General features: G+C 35.1%; 2 long non-coding RNA genes across 3 annotated transcripts; both read right to left on the bottom strand.

Annotated features, from left to right (window-relative positions):
• Positions 1-1,363: 1,363 nt before the first annotated feature.
• Positions 1,364-4,670, bottom strand: LOC127745792 (uncharacterized). The gene is made up of 4 exons (XR_008007356.1): positions 4,011-4,670; positions 3,840-3,937; positions 3,614-3,759; positions 1,364-1,589 (listed from the first exon to the last, which is right to left on the bottom strand). It is a non-coding gene; the product is annotated as an uncharacterized LOC127745792 (long non-coding RNA).
• Positions 4,671-7,346: 2,676 nt separating this feature from the next.
• Positions 7,347-11,307, bottom strand: LOC127745791 (uncharacterized). Of its 2 annotated transcripts, XR_008007355.1 has the most exons (4): positions 10,759-11,307; positions 10,588-10,685; positions 10,362-10,507; positions 7,347-8,345 (listed from the first exon to the last, which is right to left on the bottom strand). It is a non-coding gene; the product is annotated as an uncharacterized LOC127745791 (long non-coding RNA). The 2 variants fall into 2 exon arrangements; XR_008007354.1 differs by having other exon boundaries at positions 10,588-11,307.
• Positions 11,308-21,110: the final 9,803 nt, after the last annotated feature.

Here is a 21,110-nt window from a genome sequence, read left to right as displayed (position 1 = left end):
TATTAAAAAATTTACCCTCACTTTCATTTAGGTTATATTGTACTAAAATTAGTGCAATCGAATCACATGTCATTGTAAATCAGAAGTTTACTAGCCCAAATAAATTCATAACTTGGCATGATCGATTGGGTTATTTGGGAACAACCATAATGCGGAGAATTATTGAAAACTCTCATGGACATTTACTAAAGAACCAGAAGATTCTTAAATCTAGTGAATTTTTGTTGTGCTGTATGTTCTCAAGAAAAGCTAATTTAAGGCTATCACCAGTAAAGATTGAATTTGAGTCCCCTGAATTCCTAGAAAGGATTCAAGACGATATATGTGGACCTATTCATCCAACATGTGGATCTTTTAGATATTTTATGGTACTAATAGACGCATCGTCGAGATGGTCACATGTGTGCTTATTGTCTTCTCGCAACCTGGCGATTGCGAGATTACTTACTCAAATTATTCGATTAAAAGCACAATTTTTAGAAAATCTAATCAAAGTGATTCGTCTTGATAATGCTGGTGAATTCACTTCCTAAGCCTTTGATACTTATTGTATGGCTAATGGAATAAGCGTTGAACATCCAGTATCTCATGTTCACACACAAACTGGTTAGCAGAATCACTTATTAAATGCCTCTAATTAATTGTTAGACTCTAACTTATGAGAACAAATCTTCCAACCTCACCACTTACTCGTTTGAGACTAACAAGTTACTATCAGTTCTCTCTTATGCAATTAGCTTTTGAACAGCAGATAAATGTTTTCCATTTAAGAATATTCGGGGAATATTCGGGTGTGCGATATATGTTTCCATTGCACCACCTTCTCGAACTAAAATGAGACTCTAAAAAAATTAGAGATATATGTTGGATATGATTCTCCCTCTATAGTGAGGTAACTTGAGATACAAACTGGAGATGTATTTAAAATTCGATTTGCAGATTGTCATTTTGATGAATCAAAATTTTCAACATTAGGAAAAGAGAATAAGTTTTCTAAAAAGGAACTTAATTAGAATGCATCATCCTTGATGCATTTAGATCCTAGATCAGGGCAATGTGAACTAGAAGTTCAAAAGATTATACATTTGCAAAAAATAGAAAATGAATTGTCTGATGCATTTTTTTAATACGAAAAAAGATTACTAAATCCTATATACCAGTTGAAAATGCTAAAATTCGAATTAATGTCCCAGTTGGACAAAAGGCCACCAAAACAAATTCACGTAAGATGTGTGGTATGTAACACCCTCACTACCAGAAATTCATGCTTCCGGCTGCGCCACTCTGTTTGCAAGAAGTATTACAACTACTTTATATACTTAATATTAAAATAGGAGCCTGTGACTCAACACTGTATCGCTAATTTCTTTGAAAACTGGAAATAAAAACTTTATAAAAAACAAACACACATATTCAAATACAAGACTTTTTACATAATATCTTATAATATAATATATATAAAACATACAACTTCTATCCCTCTTACAAAATTGTAATAACAAAGGCGAGGGAAGAAAATAATCTATTTAATTCAACAATATATAAATCAAACATAGTATAACTCCTCTTAATGCTTCTTCTTCCGGTTCCTGAAAAGGTAAAGCTGTAGGGGGTGAGAACCTAACCACACGGTCTCACCACGGAGTTTCAAAGTTGTCATAAGAAGATATTTAATAAGAAAATTGTTTTCAAACTCAGTGATTATCGTTGCCTTATGAATCTTTTAAAACCAACAAGTAAACTCAACTTTTTCAAAGAAACAAGGTTTAATCTTTCAGAAATCCGAAACATTTCCTTTCTTAAAAGAAAATCTCAATCAGAAACCAACCACGCAATCAACAACACAATCATTAATTTAGCACCAAAGTTCATTCTCAAATGTAGCACGTCAGGATAAACACAGGCAAGACAGACAAGGAAAACACAAGTAGGTAGCAATTACAGCAAATAGTTCAAGTAGCAGTTAAGAACAGTTTAGCAATTAGGCAAACCCAAACAAATTCAAACCCAAACAAAGCATAAAAATGCATATGATGCATGCCTGTCCTATGGCTGATGAGGCTCATCTGTCGGTTATCCAGCCAACCCGACAAGTCTAAATTGTCCTTAGACTATCCCCCGTTGCGCATCCCCATGACTCTATGCATAGATTTTACATTCACACATCATTCAAATCACTCACTGGGGGCTATCCATACCCAAGAATTTATACGTGCCGGTCACCCTAACGACGTAAGGTCAACAGAGTATCGAGATCCAACCTAGAACACGTGGTGGCAAGCCACGGTTCTTTACCCAGGAAACTCGTATCTCAGATAAACGTGCGGAAGCCACATATGTTTATTCATAATCATTCATCCATCATCATTTCCGCATTTCATTAACAATTCATATCAAACTAATCATTATTCAAGCCATAAGTCACTTTTTATTTCTCAAATCTCTTCAATCTCATAACTTTCCTCAAAATCAATTACTTTTCAAATCTTAGTCGTTTAATATAACATTTTACAAAACTTCCAAGAGACTTTCAATCATCACCTTAAAACGGAACTTTCTTTGAGAAGACACAAGACTTTAAGGAAGAATAACCTGCCTCACTTCTCAAACTCTTTAGAAATCCTCGGAATCATAATTACTCAAATTGAAATCATTTGGAATGGAGACTTAAAAACCAAAACCAAGGCATGTAGGCCAAAAGTTCTGAGCCACTTTCAAAACCAACTTACTTATGCTTCAAAGCCAATTTCATTTCGTTTATAACTCGGAAACCTTTTCAAAGCTCGGAGTTGTTTAGTCTTGTTAAGTTAAAATTTAAAGAATACTTCAAAAGCAAAACGAACCTAATTAATCAAAGTTCAACTTCTTTTAAAATCCACTAAAACTTTTCCAAAAGTACTTCTTTAATCAAACTTCAAAACATAGGCCCCTTCATATTTAAATCAATCGGGAAACATAAATTTTTATTAAACAGCTCAAACTTGAAACACCAATTTCTTAATAAATTAAGAACCAATTCATAGAACCTCTCAAATCCCAATCCTTTTCTAAATCACATTTTAAAGCAGAATCTAAATTTTTTTATGAAAATTCGGCAGCATCTCCTCTAAAACTTGGACTTTGCCACCCTTTTCGAGTCCCATCCAAACATTTCTCAAACCTTTTTCTCAACCATTTCCAAATCTCATTCATTTTCCAAAATTCAACCAGTTCCAATATCAAATTGTTTTCAACGCGAATCAGTGCCAATAATAAATCTCTTTTAAAATCAAACCAGCTCAAATACTAAATTATTTATAAAATCAGACTAACTCAATATTAAACCATTTCCAAAATTAATTCAGTTTCATATTTCAAATAATTTCCAAGCCGATTCGTTTACATTATCAAAAACAGCTTCAAAACCAAGAAATCCATTTCTCATAATAATCAATTGAATAATATTTCAAACTAATTTCTTTTCAGCAATCACAATCTACTCAAGCAATCAGTCATTCAGTCTAGCAAACAACCATATTTACAAGAAAATCATAATCACAGACATATGTTTCTCACTTTAATATCTATTTATAACAATTCTGTAATGTAAAATAGATTTTAAGAAAAACCCTACCTCGATAAGCAAAACCATAAACCAAACGTGTCAACTAAACTCTTTTCGCTCAGCCTGAATTCAACCGCAACCGAAATCTCAGCTCCGCTTGCTTTCTCAATAGCAGAACAGCCTCAATCGCGACATGCAACACTCGATTTCTAATTCTTAAAAATATCAATGTTGCAAATACTTTAATACATGTAACGAAACACTAACGCGGGGTCTCTAAAACAAAACTACTTACTGCAATACGAAGACGAAATAGCGGCAATCTCTGAACTAGTTTGGCGGCCTCGGCATCCACCTCATACGGAAGCAGCGACTGGTTTGCAGCGGCAGCAACTGAAACCAACAAGCAGTGCTTGTAACGTTTCCAAAACTTGAAAGAAACGAAATCCAATACTCAAACCCTTACCGACGGTGGTCGTAGGTAACGGAGGTGGCGTTTCTCGGTGGCGAAGGCTCGGCCACCCATCACCAACGGCGGCAACGGAGGGTACGACGGCGGCTGGACAGATCGGCAGTGAGGAGGAACCAGCTCACTCTCGGATCTCTCTCTCTCTCTCCTCCACGCGCGGCTCTCCTTGCATTGGCTCCCTTTCCCGGTGACAGCGGCGGATCTGGCGATGGTTTAGGACAGAGACGGCGACGGCAGCTGGTCGAGCTATACGGACCGGCAACGACGGGTCAGCCACACGTCTCCTCTCCCCGCAACTGAGCTCCCTGGCGCGTGTTCTTCTTCTCTCTTCCCTCTATTCTTCGCACTTTCTCCCTCCTCTGTGCAGCACGGCGACGCGGCAGCGACTGGTCGCGGTGGCAAGGTGGCGTTCTGAGCAGCGCTGCGGTGGTGCGACGGCTCCTCCCTCTTACCCGGCGCTCTCCCTCTCACGGATCCCCCCTCCTCTCTTCCCCTTTCTTTCTTCTTTTCTTTCTTTCTTAGCTGCTTCTAGGTTAGGTTCAATTTGTGTGTGTTGAGTGTGTGACCGAGGATGAAGGGGTTGGGTGAGAGAGATGAGTGTAGTGTTAGGGTTTGGGGGTAGTTTAGGTAATTTTATAAAATAATTAGGAAGATAAAATAATAATTAAAAAAACCAAATTAAGTATAAAATTTCTATCTTTCACATACCTTCCAACTACAAGCTGTAAATTATTTTCTATTCGAATACTAATTTAATAAGAATTAGAGATAAGTAAATTAATTCTCTTTTATTTATAAAATAAGGTCAAAAATCTAAATATTAAAATTAAGGTATATAAAATATTCATTATTTTTTTTCAATTATAAGAACTCTATATAATAAATAATAATTTACTCAACCTATATATAAAAATCTCTAAAAATATAATCTTAAAATAAATACAATAGCTCATAAATAATTTATTAATAACTTTTTAAAATCCAGGGTCTTACATTCTACCCCACTTATAAAAAATTTTTGTCCTCAAAAATTAACTTAATTCATAAAATACTAAAATAGTTTTGAATACTTTACTTTCGTATACTTTAGAAAACAAAGGTCTTGGCATATATATGTATATAGTTTTCCAAAAACCAAAAATCTCAGTGAAAATTTAGGTGTAAGGAAAAAGTGTGGTCTAAAGCAAAAGTTACATGATGGTTCAAAACAAGGATGTCACATGAGGCTACTATTTTACCAAAACTTGAAGCATAAGAGGGTGCAAGTGTTCTAGTTAGGTGTTTGCAAAAACAAAGGGGGTAACTAGGTGGCAAAAGTTTGAAAACAGCTTGACGTGAACAAACAGGATAACGTCTGCGCATAGATTTCTTACTAACTTCAAAATTTCAACTTTTCAATTCCATCAGTCACTTCACAACCCCTTAACCGCCACAAGCATAATCATCCGCAAACTCTCACGAGGAACAAAACTACCACACTCCTCATAACATTGCATATTTACCGCTTTCCCTTTTCACGTTTACGAACTACATGCTAAAGAGACTAACGCTTCGCTTATGACGCCTAAAGGTCATACGTGACTCTAAAGCTATCCCTGAGTTTATTCGAAGGATATAACACCTTGGAAAAGGACAAGTGACAAGGACAAAATTCGCAAGAACTTGAAAGAATTGTTGAGATTACAAATAAGCAGGTATGCACAAGGAATGAAGAGTGCCAGAAAGAAGATTAGTTCGGCAATCTCAAGAATGACTCTCGAATCATTGAAATCTGATAGGAATAATAAAAAGAAAAGTAGTGCAGTAGTTTGAAATAAAATCAAGTCGAGTATCGGAATACGAGGTTTACAGAAGAAGAGTGTTTAAAACCAAAGATAAAGCTTATAGAACTCAAGAGTATGGTTTAAAAAAAATACTTTCGAATACATTGTTCGTAAAGAATGGAAAACTTAAGAGAAAATCATTTTATGTTTTGAAAAAGAAGATGGGTAACAAACATCCTTCAAAAGATTAACAAAAGCATAAATGTGGCATTATCTCAATATAAATTCAAGTGGAAATAAATTACACAAACTTTGTAAATGGAAAGATTAATTTGGCTAAGAGCAACATTGTATTTTCTCTTCTTTTTCAAGCATATATGAAAAATACAATCTTGTTGGAAGGAAACCTGAGATAGAGTTTTACTCATAAAAGAAAAGAAGATACATTACAATTAAACAGGTTTAAATCACATACAGAAATTTTCAAAGTATAAGGTAAAGGAGTGTAGGCTGAATTGAAAGCGATTTTATTAAAACTTCAATAATATACTTGAAATCACAGCTTTATAAGGATGTTCAATAATATTAAGATGCGCTAAAAAGAAAACCAACTCATTTCAAGAAAGGAACTCAGCAACTTAAAAGGTTGATTCAAAACTTAAATTTAAATTTTTTTTAAAAGAATTCAAAAATTCTTCAAAAATAGTTGAAAACAAAATTTTGAAAGTATACTTGGAATAAGCACCTCGCAAAAATCATTTAAGAAGATTACGATGCGCTTAAAAGGTAATCAGCCCGTGGAAGAAAGGATCTTTAAATCAAGGGAATTCAAACAAAATCTCACCAGGCTTGGAATATCAAACAAGTTTTCAATTGATCCAAAGGAATACAAAACGCACAAGAAAAGACAATTAAGAGGGTAAACGGTGCATTAGATAGAAACAAGGTCAAGCTGAGTCGGATGAGTGTGAGATTTATAAAAGAAGGAAAATTAAGACTAATGGTGACGTTCACAAAAGTAAGAAAATAGTTAAATACAGAGTCAAATATGACATCCATAGAAGTGAAAGGCTCAAAAAGAAATTGGTCTGTTCTTAAAAGGGAAGATATGAACCCAACATTTTCAAAAGAGCAAAGAATGCTTAATTAACGTGTGATGCTAAACCAAATTCGAATTAAAAATAGATCAGGTGAAGTTTATTAAATGAAAATCAACTAGAAATAGATAAAAATCTTCCTTTGAAGAGTATCTGAATACATAATCAAGCAAAAATATTCATAAAAATTGTAATATAGTTGTTAAAAAAAATCAAATTGCATACATATGTTTTAACATGAGTATATTTTTATAAACGAGTAAAAGAACTGATGAGTTATTGGGGGTAAATAGTTTTTTTTAACGGTATAAAAGATTTTTTGTTTTAAAAAAAACTTTATATGGAGAAGATCATATCAAATCAAAAACAATTTTATAAAAGTTTCAAGAATAGTCAAGTAAGAAAAATTAAATCACGCCTTTAAAATAACAAAAACAAAATTCGAAATATGAGCTTAAAGGAATACACTGCATTAAAATAAGTTCAAAGTTGTACCAAATAATACATGGATCAAGAAAAGAGTTTAAACAAAGAGAGGCAAACACACCAAGAACGTTAGGCAAACATATGCGGTTAGAATCAAACGAAAGCGCACGTGAACAAGAGAACAGGATTGGAAGATAATTCGATCAGTTTCCAAGAAAAGAATAGCAAACAAGAACCTTAGAGCATACCAAGTAGGAGCAAGATACATGATATTCGCAGAATTCAAAACACGGTTGAATGTTCCTTAAAGATTCAAGCAACAATTAGGAACATAGTCAAGTAAGGATATATATGAATGACAAGACATGGTAGAAAAATATTCAAAACACATTCTAAGAAGAAATCAAAGACTAGAGATTCCAATACAAATAATAAAGAAAAAATAGCATCAGGCACGAATAAAGATTACACGTCGAGACGAAACTAAGCTCTAGAACTAAGTTTCTAACATTCCCAAAATCCGCGACTCGCGTTATCTATGACCACATATCGTCTATGATAACTCATTAGTGCTTACATATACATAATTCACTAATGTTAAGCTGGCCAAACTTAATTCCAGAAATTATGCAATGCAAGACTAATAGCATTAATCAATAGACCATCATGTGCATAAAGCTATAATTCTCGTGATCCAACAAGACCTACTACATGACCGACTCTCAGAGTATGCAACTGAAGCATAGTCGGTCAATTCCTCAGGCTCTACAGGAAGGACAGCTCTGATACCATAATGTAACACCCTCACTACCAGAAAGTCACACATCCGGCTGCGCCACTCTGATTGCAAGAAGTATTATAAGACTTTTTACATAATATCTTATAATATATATATATATATATAACATACAACTCCTATCCCTCTTACAAAATTGTAATAACAAAAGGTGAGAGAAGAAAATAATCTATTTAATTCAACACCATATAAATCAAACGCAGTATAACTCCTCTTAATGCTTCTTCTTCCGGTTCCTGAAAAGGTAAAGCTGTAGGGGAGTGAGAACCTAACTACACCGTCTCACCATGGAGTTTCAAAGTTATCATAAGAAGATATTTAATAAGAAAACTATTTTCAAGCTCAGTGATTATCATTGCCTTATGAATCTTTTAAAAACCAATAAGTAAACATTCAAAACTTTTTCAAAGAAACAAGGTTTAATCTTTCAGAAATCCGAAACCTTTCCTTTCTTAAAAGAAAATCTCAATCAGAAACCAACCACGCAATCAACAACACAATCATTAATTTAGCACCAAGGTTCATTCTCAAATGTAGCACGTCAGGATAAACACAGGCAAGACAGACAAGGAAAACACAAGTAGGTAGCAATTACAGCAAATAGTTCAAATAGCAGTTAAGAACAGTTTAGCAATTAGGCAAACCCAAACAAGTTCAAACCCAAACAAAGCATACAAATGCATATGATGCATGCATGTCCTATGGCTGATGAGGCTCATCTGTCGGTTATCCAGCCAACCCGACAAGTCTGAATTATTCTTAGACTGTCCTCTGTCGCGCATCCCCATGAGTCTATGCATAGCTTTTACATTCACACATCATTCAAATCACTCACTAGGGGCTATCCGTACCCGGGAATTTATATGTGCCCGGTCACCCTTACGACGTATGGTCAACAGAGTATCGAGATCCAACCTGGAACACGTGGTGGCAAGCCACGGTTCTTTACCCAGGGAACTCGTATCTCAGATAAACGTGCGGAAGCCACATATGTTTATTCATAATCATTCATCCATCATCATTTCCGCATTTCATTAACAATTCATATCAAACCAATCATTATTCAAGCCATAAGTCACTTTTTATTTCTCAAGTCTCTTCAATCTCATAACTTTCCTCAAAATCAATTCCTTTTCAAATCTTAGTCGTTTAATATAACATTTTACAAAACTTCCAAGAGACTTTCAATCATCACCTTAAAACGGAACTTTCTTTGAGAAGACACAAGACTCGGGAAGAATAACCTACCTCACTTCTCAAACTCTTTAGAAATCCTCGGAATCATAATTACTCAAATTGAAATCATTTGAAATGGAGACTTAAAAACCAAAACCAAGGCATGTAGGCCAAAAGTTCTGAGCCACTTTCAAAACCAACTTATTTATGCTTCAAAGCCAGTTTCATTTCATTTGTAACTCGGAAACCTTTTCAAAGCTCATAGTTGTTTAGTCTTGTTAAGTCAAAATTTAAAGAATACTTCAAAAGCAAAACGAACCAAATCAATCAAAGTTCAACTTCTTTTAAAATCCACTAAAACTTTTCCAAAAGTACTTCTTTAATCAAACTTCAAAACATAGGCCCCTTCATATTTAAATCAATCGGGAAACATAAATTTTTATTAAACAGCTCAAACTCGAAACACCAATTTCTTAATAAATTAAGAACCAATTCGTAGAACCTCTCAAATCCCAATCCTTTTCTAAATCACATTTTAAAGCAGAATCTAAATTTTTTTATGAAAATTCGGTAGCATCTCCCCTAAAACTTGGACTTTGCCACCCTTTTCAGGTCTCATCCAAATATTTCTCAAACCTTTTTCTCAACCATTTCCAAATCTCATTCATTTTCCATAATTCAACCAGTTCCAATATCAAATTGTTTTCAACGCGAATCAGTGCCAATAATAAATCTCTTTTAAAATCAAACCAGCTCAAATACTAAATTATTTATAAAATCAGACTAACTCAATATTAAACCATTTCCAAAATTAACTCAGTTTCATATTTCAAATCATTCCCAAGCCGATTCGTTTACATTATCAAGAACAGCTTCAAAACCAAGAAAGCCATTTTTCATAATAATCAATTGTATAATCTTTCAAACTAATTTCCTTTCAGCAATCACAATCTACTCAAGCAATCAGTCATTCAGTTCAGCAAACAACCACATTTATAAGACAATCATAATCACAGACATATGTTTCTCACTTTAATATCTATTTATAACAACTCTGTAATGTAAAATAGATTTTAAGAAAAACCCCTACCTCGATAAGCAAAACCATAAAACAAACGTGTCAACTAAACTCTTTTTGCTCAGCCTGAATTCAACCGCAACCGAAACCTTAGCTCCGCTTGCTTTCTCAATAGCAGAACAGCCTCAATTGCGACATGCAACACTCGATTTCTAATCCTTAAAAATATCAATGTTGCAAATACTTTAATACATGTAACGAAACACTAACGCGGGGTCTCCGAAACAGAAATACTTACTGCAATACGAAGACGAAATAGCGGCGATCTCTGAACTAGTTTGGCGGCCTCGGCATCCACCTCACGCGGCAGTGGCGACTGGTTTGCGAGGGCTGCAACTAAAACCAACAAGCAGTGCTTGTAACGTTTCCAAAACTTGAAAGAAACAAAATCCAATACTCAAACCCTTACCGACGGTGGTCGTAGGTAACGGAGGTGGCGTTTCTCGACGGCGAAGGCTCGGCCACCCATCACCAGCGGCGGCGACGGAGGGTACGACAGTAGCTGGACAGATCGGCAGTGAGGAGAACCAGCTCAGTCTCGGATCTCTCTCTCTCCTCCACGCGCGGCTCTCTTTGCATCGGCTCCCTTTCCCGGTGACAGCGGCGGATCTGGCGACGGTTTGGGACAGAGACGGCGACGGTGGCTGGTCGAGCTATACGGAACGGCAACGACGGGTCAGCCACACGTCTCCTCTCCCCGCAACTAAGCTCCCTGGTACGTGTTCTTCCTCTCTCTTCCCTCTGTTCTTCGCACTTTCTCCCTCCTCTGTGCAGCACAGCGACGCGACAGCGACTGGTCGCGTGGCAAGGTGGCGTCCTGAGCAGCGCGGCGGTGGTGCGATGGCTCCTCCCTCTTACCTGGCGCTCTCCCTCTCATGGATCCCCCCTCCTCTCTTCCCCTTTCTTTCTTCTTTTCTTTCTTTCTTAGCTGCTTCTAGGTTAGGTTCAATTTGTGTGTGTTGAGTGAGTGTGTGTGACCGAGGGTGAAGGGGTTGGGTGAGAGAGATGAGTGTAGTGTTAGGTTTGGGGGTAGTTTAGGTAATTTCATTAAAAATAGGGTTATTAGTGTAATTTCATAAAATAATTAGGAAGATAAAATAATAATTAAAAAAAACAAATTAAGTATAAAATTTCTATCTTTAACATACCATTCAATTACAAGCTGTAAATTATTTTCCATTTGAATACTAATTTAATAAGAATTAGAGATAAGTAAATTAATTCTCCTTTATTTATAAAATAAGGCCAAAAATCTAAATATTAAAATTAAGGTATATAAAATATTTACTTTTTTTTCAATTATAAGAACTCTATATAATAAATAATAATTTACTCAACCTATATATAAAAATCTCTAAAAATATAATCTTAAAATAAATACAATAGCTCATAAATAATTTATTAATAACTTTTTAAAATCCGGGGTCTTACATGGTAGGCTTATCGGTTCCAACGACAAAAATCTTCGAAAAAGAAAAGAGATAAATACTATTCCTATTGAAAAAGATAAATACATAGTAAAGACACCTGCAGTTGTCCAAAATTCTGATATAATTTTGACACCATAAGACATTCACGTACCTGAAAATTGTGAAAATGACGAGATCTCGATAAATTGTGTCTTTATAGGAGAAAATTGGAACCAAAATAAGACAATTGTCAATGAAATATTTGCATATAATGTGACATTAAATATCATGCATGAAAATAAGGATCTTGAGCCAAGAACAGTCGAAGAATGTCGACAAAGGAATGATTGGCCAAAATGGGAAGAAGTTTTGAAGGTTGAGTTAGACTCACTTGCAAAACGTGAAATATTTGGACCTGTAGTCCGTACATTAGAAAATGTAAAACCTGTTAGATACAAATAGATATTTGTGAGAAAACAAAACAAGAAAAATGAAGTTGTACGTTACAAATCTTGACTTGTGGCGTAAGGTTTTTCACAAAGGTCCGGTATAGATTATGAAGAAACACATTCTCCTATAGTAGATGTAATAACTTTGCGTTATTTGGTCAATTTATCTGCATACCATAAACTACATATGCATCTAATGGATGTGGTAACATTCTATTTATATGGATCATTAAATCGTGATATCTATATGAAAGTCCTTGAAGGACTAAAGGTATCTAAATCATCCCATGAATATTCGCAGGAGTTATACTCAGTTAAATTGTAAAAATCTTTATATGATCTAAAACAATCTGACGAACGTGGTATAATTGTCTTATTGAGTATCTAGGAAAAAAGAAGATATAATGCCATTGATGATTGGATTTTTGACGGTTTAGAATTTCACTAATGAAATCTCGTTGTAAAGTATAGTTTCTAAACCAAAAATAATCCTTTCATACAAAAGATTGTTTGTCACTAAAACAAACCCCTAAATTTATAAACCAAAGTATTGAACCTCGGATCGTTCTCCCTAGGAATTACAATAAAGTGTCTTGTTATTGGTTATGAGATATTTTGGGGTTTTTGAGATTTTAGACAAGAAATATAAATGGTAAAGAAAATAAACTAACAACTAACAAAACTCTTGGCAAGATATGAGAACTAGAAATCCTATCCTAGTTATCCTCCTTAATCATGACCACAAATTATTCATTGCTCTCACTTAGTTAACCTCTAACAATGGAGGAAAGTCAAGTGGATGAATCAATTTGATTCCTCAAGTCCTAATCAACTCCTAAAGGAAAGACTAGCTTTAGAGGCATTCAAATCAATTAGCAACTTCTAATTATCAATCAATAAGGGAATTAGATAACTCAAGAGTCACTAATTACTCTACCTAGGCTAAGAGGAACAAAACCTACACTAAAACCCAACCAAGCATTCATCAAACACTTGGAAGGTACAAAAGAAAAGCAAAGAAAATTGACAACAAGAACAATTATTGAAAGGAATTAACAACAACAATCAAAAGAAACACAATTATTATGAATTACCTTGAATTGAATTGAAATAAAATGGAAGGAACAAGAGTAGATCTACGACAAAGTATAAGAACAACATAAAGGAAATTACAACAAAAGAATAGAAGAATGATGATTGTAACAATAAAGAATTGAAAGGTAGAAGTGGAAGAAGATATGAATCTAAATCTAAGAACTAACCTAATCCTAATCCTAATCCTAGAGAGAAGTGAGAGCTTCTCTATCTAGAAACTAACTCTAACTACTAAACTAAGCTAAACTAAAACTAATGGTAACTAAGTGTGTAAAGTATCTAAAGTATGTTGATTTCCCTTCAATCTTTGGCTTAAATAGCATCAGAAATGAGTTGGATTGGGCCCACAAGGTTTTAGAATTCGCTGGCCACGTATTGTTTTAAGTGGATCATATGGCAGCAACGATGCATGCGTGTATAGTGCGCGTACGCGTCACCATACATGCAGCAACTATGGCAAATCTTATATCATTTCGAAGAACCAGATGTTAGCTTTCCAACTCAACTGGAACTGCATCATTTGGACTTCTGTAGTTCAAGTTATGGTCAATTAAGTGCGAAGAGGTCAGGCTTGACAGCTTTTTGGTTCCATCATTTCTTCATGAGTTCTCCAACTTTACATGCTTTTTCTTCATTCCCTTGATCCAATCTTTGTCTCCTAAATCTGAAATCACTTAACAAACATATCATGACATCTAATGGAATCAAGGTGAATTAAATTTATCTATTTTAAGTCCTAAAAAGCATGTTTTCACTCTTAAGCGTAATTAAAGGAGAAGTTATAAAACCATGCTATTTCATTAAATGAATGTGGGTAAAAGGTGATAAAATTTCCAAAAATCAATACAAGATAAACCTTAAAAATGGGGTTTATCAACCTCCCCACACTTAAACCAAGCATGTCCTCATGCTTAAACCAAGAGAAAGCAAAGGGTATCAACATTTATTCAATGTGAACTAATCTAAATGCAACCTAAACTATATGCATCTATTTATATGAATGCAATTGCTTGGTCAAAATAAATCAATTCCCAAGAAGCATATATGCACAAGGGCTAAGGACTAGCAAGTTTAATCCACAATTGAATTGAGTTATTAAATATTTTTACAAACTTGCATGAAGAGATGATTGTAGGTGAAAACATGTAATTGAGCATCAAACCCTCACTGGATGTGTTTACACTCTCTTCGCTCAAGTGTTTAGGGTTGATTCACTCAATTCTCTTTTAATCATGCTTTCCAAGATTTGTTTTTCTTCTAACAATCAACAAATATTTCATGCATGCATACAAGTATCATGAGGTCTTTCCTTTGGTAGTAATGGGGCTAGGGTCAAGGTCGGATGCATATTTGGTCAAGTGAGCTTGAAATTTGAATCTTTGATAAGCTTAAACTTTTCACCTAACCTATGACATCCTATACAATTAAGTTCTAACCTAACTACCCATTTTTTACTTTTTCACATACTCATGTATCCTTTTTCATTTCACAACACTCATGCATTGATTTTATTAAGCTACACTTTGCCTTGGGGCATTTTGTCCCCTGTTTATTTCTTTTTCTTCTTCTTCTTCTTTCTTTTTCTATTTTTTTCTTTTCCATATAATTTTTCTTTTTCTTTTCTTTTTTTTTTCTCATTCATTTTTTTTCTTTCTTTCAAGCTATATACAAGAACATCAATACATAAGGTCTATACATTTGATCAATACATGCGCATGTACCCAATTCCCAATATTTACAACAAAAATACAAAACTACCCGTTTATTCACCTAATGTCTCAAGGTTCCCACACTTGAATGATACACACACACTAGCCTAAGCTAATCAAAGATCCAAATAAGGACATTTATTGTTTTTCGCTTTAGGACTTGTAATGTGCTAAAATAAGAACAAGTGGGTTAATCGTAGGCGCAAATTGGCTAACAATGGATGATAAGGGGTAAGGCTATTTGGATAAGTGGGTTAATGAAATGATGGTCTCAATCATATAAATGCATGAATACAAGGAATAATGGACATAAAGAATCAAACAAATCAAAGATCACAATCATAGAAAGAGAATAGTGCACACAAGAAGGGAAATAAGTGGTTATAATATGTAACCACACCATTAGCCTCAAATCTCACTGGCTTGTGTTCTTAGCTCAAAAATCATGTTCCACAATATATATATATATATGTATATGTATGTATGTGATTCAAGCAACTTTTATGAAAAGTATTCACTCAAATCCATTGAGGTGCCCTATAGATAGAAATCTTGAAAATTTTCATTATTTTGACTAAGCTTATTGTGTATATATATGCAAAATTAAGAAAAATGCAAGTAAAAATCCTAAAAACCTAAAATGAAATGCAAAAGTGTTGGGATTAGAAATTTGTCACCCAAAATCGCCGACCGGTCGGATGACCTCCCCACACTTAAAAGTTTGCACCGTCTTTGGTGCACTCAAAGATGAGCAAGGGGGTACGGTGACTCTCCGGATTGCCACCTTCAGCTGGTAGATCAACCGGTGCTGCCTGTTCTTAGCCTTGCTTCCATTATTGCTTGTGGTGCATCATATCATGAAAAATAGAAATATAACACCATAAGATGAGAAGATATAAAAGCAAGGAAGCATACATTGTTGGAATGAGGTAAATTACTAGAATTGAGTGAGTGAATTAATGTGACATTAATGACAAATAGGGATATGAGTTCTAAATTAGGTGCCTTTTAGAACACACATTAGCATAAAAAGGAATGTCACAAAAGAAGCATGCACTTCACTTATTCTAGTGTGCTTGAAATGCTTTAAGTAAACTTGTAAGGTAAAACAAGCATTAAAGAAGCATGAAAGCATTCAAACGAAAAACATACGGATGCATATAATCATGAAACATAATGCATCAAGATAAATTCACAACATCATCCATCAAGAAGTTGCCTAATCACAGAATAAGGCTCAAATCACATGGTGGCCAAATCATGTAATTCAAGAAGAGTTACAAGCTCGAAGGCAATTCTCATCACTTGGTATTTTTCAAAAGGTAAGCATGAAAAACTCAAAACCAAGTAGAAAAATATAACCTCAACAATAGAATCCAACAAAGATTATAAACAGAGTGATGTTAAGATAACATCCCTTTTTTAGTACTCAGCAGCAATTAATGGTAAACAAGAATAACAATCCAACACTTATAATGAAAAAGAGAAAATGAAATGAAAAACTAACTAAAACTAACTAATCGACTAACTAACTAACTAATTAGTTAACTAAAATAAATGGTTATCAATGGTGTTTGGAAGTGTTGGATGAGGTGTAGAAGAAAGGAAGAAGAAAGGAGAAGGAAAGAAATGGCAAGAGGAGAAGAAAAGAAGTGGATGGAATAAAGGGCATCCATGCGTACACGCACATGGCGCGTCCGCGTCGATGGCTTATTTCGAGAGTGGTGCGTACGTGTCATGTGCGCGTGCGCGCGAGTGGGGTTGTGCCAAAGGCACAACGTTGGCGTGGCGTAGGCACAACTCTCGGGTCAATGTATGGAAGGTGAAACTTCTCAATCCACGTGTACGCACGCATGGCGCGCGCGCGTGGATGGTCCAATACGCTTGATGCACGCGTACGCGCGCAGTGCGCGTACGCGTAGATGGTGCTCTATTTTTCAAAAAAAAATTTATGTTTTTGCACCAATCCAAGCATTCCAAACCTCCAAACAGCTACCAAAACACCATAAAACCTTATTTAACATACTAAACTACCAATTAGACTCAACAAATTCAACACAACATGAAATTAAACTAATTCTATTAGTATGTACAAAAGAGAAAAAAATGAAAAGAATTTACCATGGTGGGGTGTCTCCCACCTAGCACTTTTGTTTATTGTCCTTAAGTTAGACTTATGGGGAGCTCCTCTCAAGGTGGCTTGTGCTTGAATTCATCTTGGAACTCCCACCAATGTTTGGTTCTCCATTGTGCCCCAAGATTTTTCATGGATTGAGCCAAGTGTTGATGGAGTTTTTCACAAGCTTGGGGCTCCAAAAGTTGATCCTCTTTTTCTAATCCGGGGTTCCACACTTTATTTTCACACCCGTCTTGAAGTTGATTATCATTATTGGTCCAACCGGGTGGTGAGTAAGGTGAATTCTCTATATAGTGACCAACAATCCTCCTAGACCCATCTATTTGAGCACTACTCCAACCTTTATATCTCATGCTTGATGCATCAACCGTAATGAGCCTTGATTTGCAACGCCCACCACAAAACCTTTTCTGCTTACGCTTCATCCCACAAAGTTTCCTATGTTGGCCATCCGTTTCAAGCAAACCATATTCAAGTGGGATAATAAAGCTAATAGAAATGAATTTCACCCACTCAAATGAAGGTGTAGATGGCAACCTAGGCAAAGATGCTTCCAAAGATCTTGACAAAGCATAACCAACTCCCGTCCTTCTATTTTTTTTGGACTTCCACCTCTTCACAAGATTTCTCTAATTCAATCCTTTGTTCATCAATATTATCTAAGCCTTTTCTCTTAATCAATCTATAATTGGGAGGGTGAAAGAAGTTTACCTCCACAACATTTTCAAATGCACCGGGAGAAGGTTCTTCAAGTTCAAAGGATTCTCCACCACTAGGACTTGATGATTGATCTTCAATTTCAAGGGAACTCAATTATTGCTCTATCCCATCTAATTCGTCATATGGAATATGCTTTGGAGGTTGTGCACACTCCTCCTCAACATCAAATTCAATCTTCTTGGAGGGATTTTCTTCAACTCTATGTTCCCATGGTGGTTCCGCATCTCCTAAGTCTTCAACCACCTCTTCCTCCTCTTCAACAATTGTAGATTCCTCCAATTGTTCCAATACAAAGTAACTTCCCTCTTTCTCCACCAATCGATCCTTCATGTTATGCTCTTCATTTGATCATCCACATATAGCCATGGGAGTTCCTTGAGTGTTCAAGCATTGAGAGGCTAATTGATTTGTTACCGCATCTAAGGCGGTCATGAAATTTTACACATCCCTTTTCATCTCTTCTTGTCCTTGAACAAGAACATCAAGGATGTCATCCATTGGAGGTTGGGATGGATAGAAGGATTCATCATTTTGGGAGAATGGTTCATAGTAGGAAGGTGATTCTTCTTGGTAGAGTTGTGGTGGTTCAATGTTTTCCACTCTTTCCACTTGGTGCACAACCTCTTTCCACTTGTTGCACAACACACTCCATGGTTGCTTGAAATTGATCCAATGCTTCCTTGAGACGATCCCTCGACTCTTGTTCCGCTTGGATATCATGATAAGGATCATATGGCTCTTGGATCGATGGACATGAATATTCTTCCATGTGAGGTTGTGGTGGAAGGTAGAATTCATCTTGTGGTTGAAAATTTTTATTTATTGAGGGTGGTTCTTGGAAGTATTGAGGTTGGAATGGTGGCGGTTCTATATGTGGCTCATATGGCTCAAAAGGTGGTTGGTATGGTGGATAAGGATTAGGGTCATATGGAGGTATTTGGTGAAAGGAGGCTTGTGAGTATGGTTGAGGATCATGTTGAGGAGGGGGTTCATAGGCATATGGTGGTGGTTCTTGAAAGTCACAAGGAGATTCACCATAGCCATTGGATTGGTATGCATCAAAAATTGGCCCTTCTTCATAGTGCATTGGTGGAGGTTGCTGCCATGAAGATTGATCATATGCATATGGCTCCTCCCACCTTTGATTGTCTCATCCTTGATGCATCTCTTCATTGTAATCTCCACTTCCTATAACATAGTTGTAATCACACTCATAGCCAAAATGAGAATTCATAATGGAAAGAGAAAACAAAAAATCAAAAGCTAATAGAAAACAATGGAATGAGAAACAAGGAAAACCAAATCCAAAGACTAGAAAATACTAACAAAAGGCAAAAATCAAGCTATTCACAATATTCACATATATACAATAACCAATAACATAACACCATTGCAACTCCCCGGCAACGGTGCCATTTTTAATGATTGGATTTTTGATGGTTTAGAATTTCACAAATGAATTCTCGTTGCAAGTATAGTTTCTAAACCAACAATAATCCTTTCATACAAAAGATTATTTGTCACTAAAACAAACCCCTAAATTTATAAACCGAAGTATTGAACCTCGGGTCGTTCTCCTTAGGAATTACAATAAAGTGTCTTGTTATTGGTTATGAGATATTTTGAGATTTTTGAGATTTTAGACAAGAAATATAAATGGTAAAGAAAATAAACTAACAACTAACAAAACTCTTGGAAAGATATGAGAACTAGAAATCCTATCCTAGTTATCCTCCTCAATCATGATCACAAATTAAAGTATTTCGTCAAACACTTGGAAGGTACAAAAGAAAAGCAAAGCAAATTGACAAAAAGAACAATTATTGAAAGGAATTAACAACAACAATCAAAAGAAACACAATTATTATGAATTACCTTGAATTGAATTGAAAGAAAATGGAAGGAACAAGAATAGATCTACAACAAAGTATAAGAACAACATAAAGGAAATTACAACAAAAGAATAGAAGAATGATGATTGTAACAACAAAGAATTGAAAGGTAGAAGTGGAAGAAGATATGAATCTAAATCTAGATCTAAGAACTAACCTAATCCTAATCCTAATCCTAGAGAGAAGCTCTCTCTAGAAACTAACTCTAACTACTAAACTAAGCTAAACTAAAACTAATGGTAACTAAGTGTGTAAAGTATCTAAAGTATGTTGATTCTCCTTCAATTCTTGGCTTAAATAGCATCAGAAATGAGTTGGATTGGGCCCACAAGGCTTTAGAATTCACTGGCCACGTATTGCTTTAAGTGGATCATATGGAAGCAACGACGCGTGCGCGTACAATGCGCGTACGCGTCACCATACGTGTAGCAACTATAGCAAATGTTATATCATTTCGAAGCTCCGGATGTTAGCTTTCCAACCCAACTAGAACCGCATCATTTGGACCTCTGTAGCTCAAGTTATGGTCAATTAAGTGTGAAGAGGTTAGGCTTGACAGCTTTTTGGTTCCATTATTTCTTCATGAGTTCTCCAACTTTACATGCTTTTTCTTCATTCCCTTGATCCAATCTTTGCCTCCTAAATCTGAAATCACTTAACAAACATATCAATGCATCTAATAGAATCAAGGTGAGTTAAATTTATCTATTTTAAGTCCTAAAAAGCATGTTTTCACTCTTAAGCGCAATTAAAGGAGAAGTTATAAAACCATGCTATTTTATTGAATGAATGTGGGTAAAAGGTGATAAAATTCCCAAAAATCAATACAAGATAAACCCTACAAATAGGGTTTATTAGCCATTGACAAGTTAGGTTGTATGTGCGGCGGAGACCAACCTAACAGCCCCCTGGATACCATCACGGCCTTCGATCTCTGCTCAAAATTGAAACCAGTGACAGATTTACCGTTATTCATTTGGCAAAATTTCAACAACACTTGAGCTATTCAAGAAAACGACGTGGAGAAACTAAGTTCTTTTTTTATTGTCTAGAGAAAAAGAACAATGAACCCTAATTTTAGATCAAACATTTTTTTATTTTTTATATATGTTTTTATTTTAAACTTTTGATTTTTAAATTATTTCAAATTTAAAATTATAAAACTAAAGCTAATTGAATTTTGACTAAATTAAAAAGATTAAGGTAGTTTTTGTCCAATATATATAAAAAAAGATATTTAAATTTTTTTGTAAAATTAAATAAAAATATTTTTTTATTTTTATTAAAATATAAGAGTAGTTTAGTAAAAATATTGATATGATATATATTTTTTAAAAATTAATTATTTAC

The sequence above is a fragment of the Arachis duranensis genome, chromosome 3, assembly GCF_000817695.3.
Source record: "Arachis duranensis cultivar V14167 chromosome 3, aradu.V14167.gnm2.J7QH, whole genome shotgun sequence".
Classification (NCBI taxonomy): Eukaryota; Viridiplantae; Streptophyta; class Magnoliopsida; order Fabales; family Fabaceae; genus Arachis; species Arachis duranensis.
The sequence above is the reverse complement of the archived record's forward strand: the minus strand, read 5'-3'. Positions and strand labels throughout refer to the sequence as shown.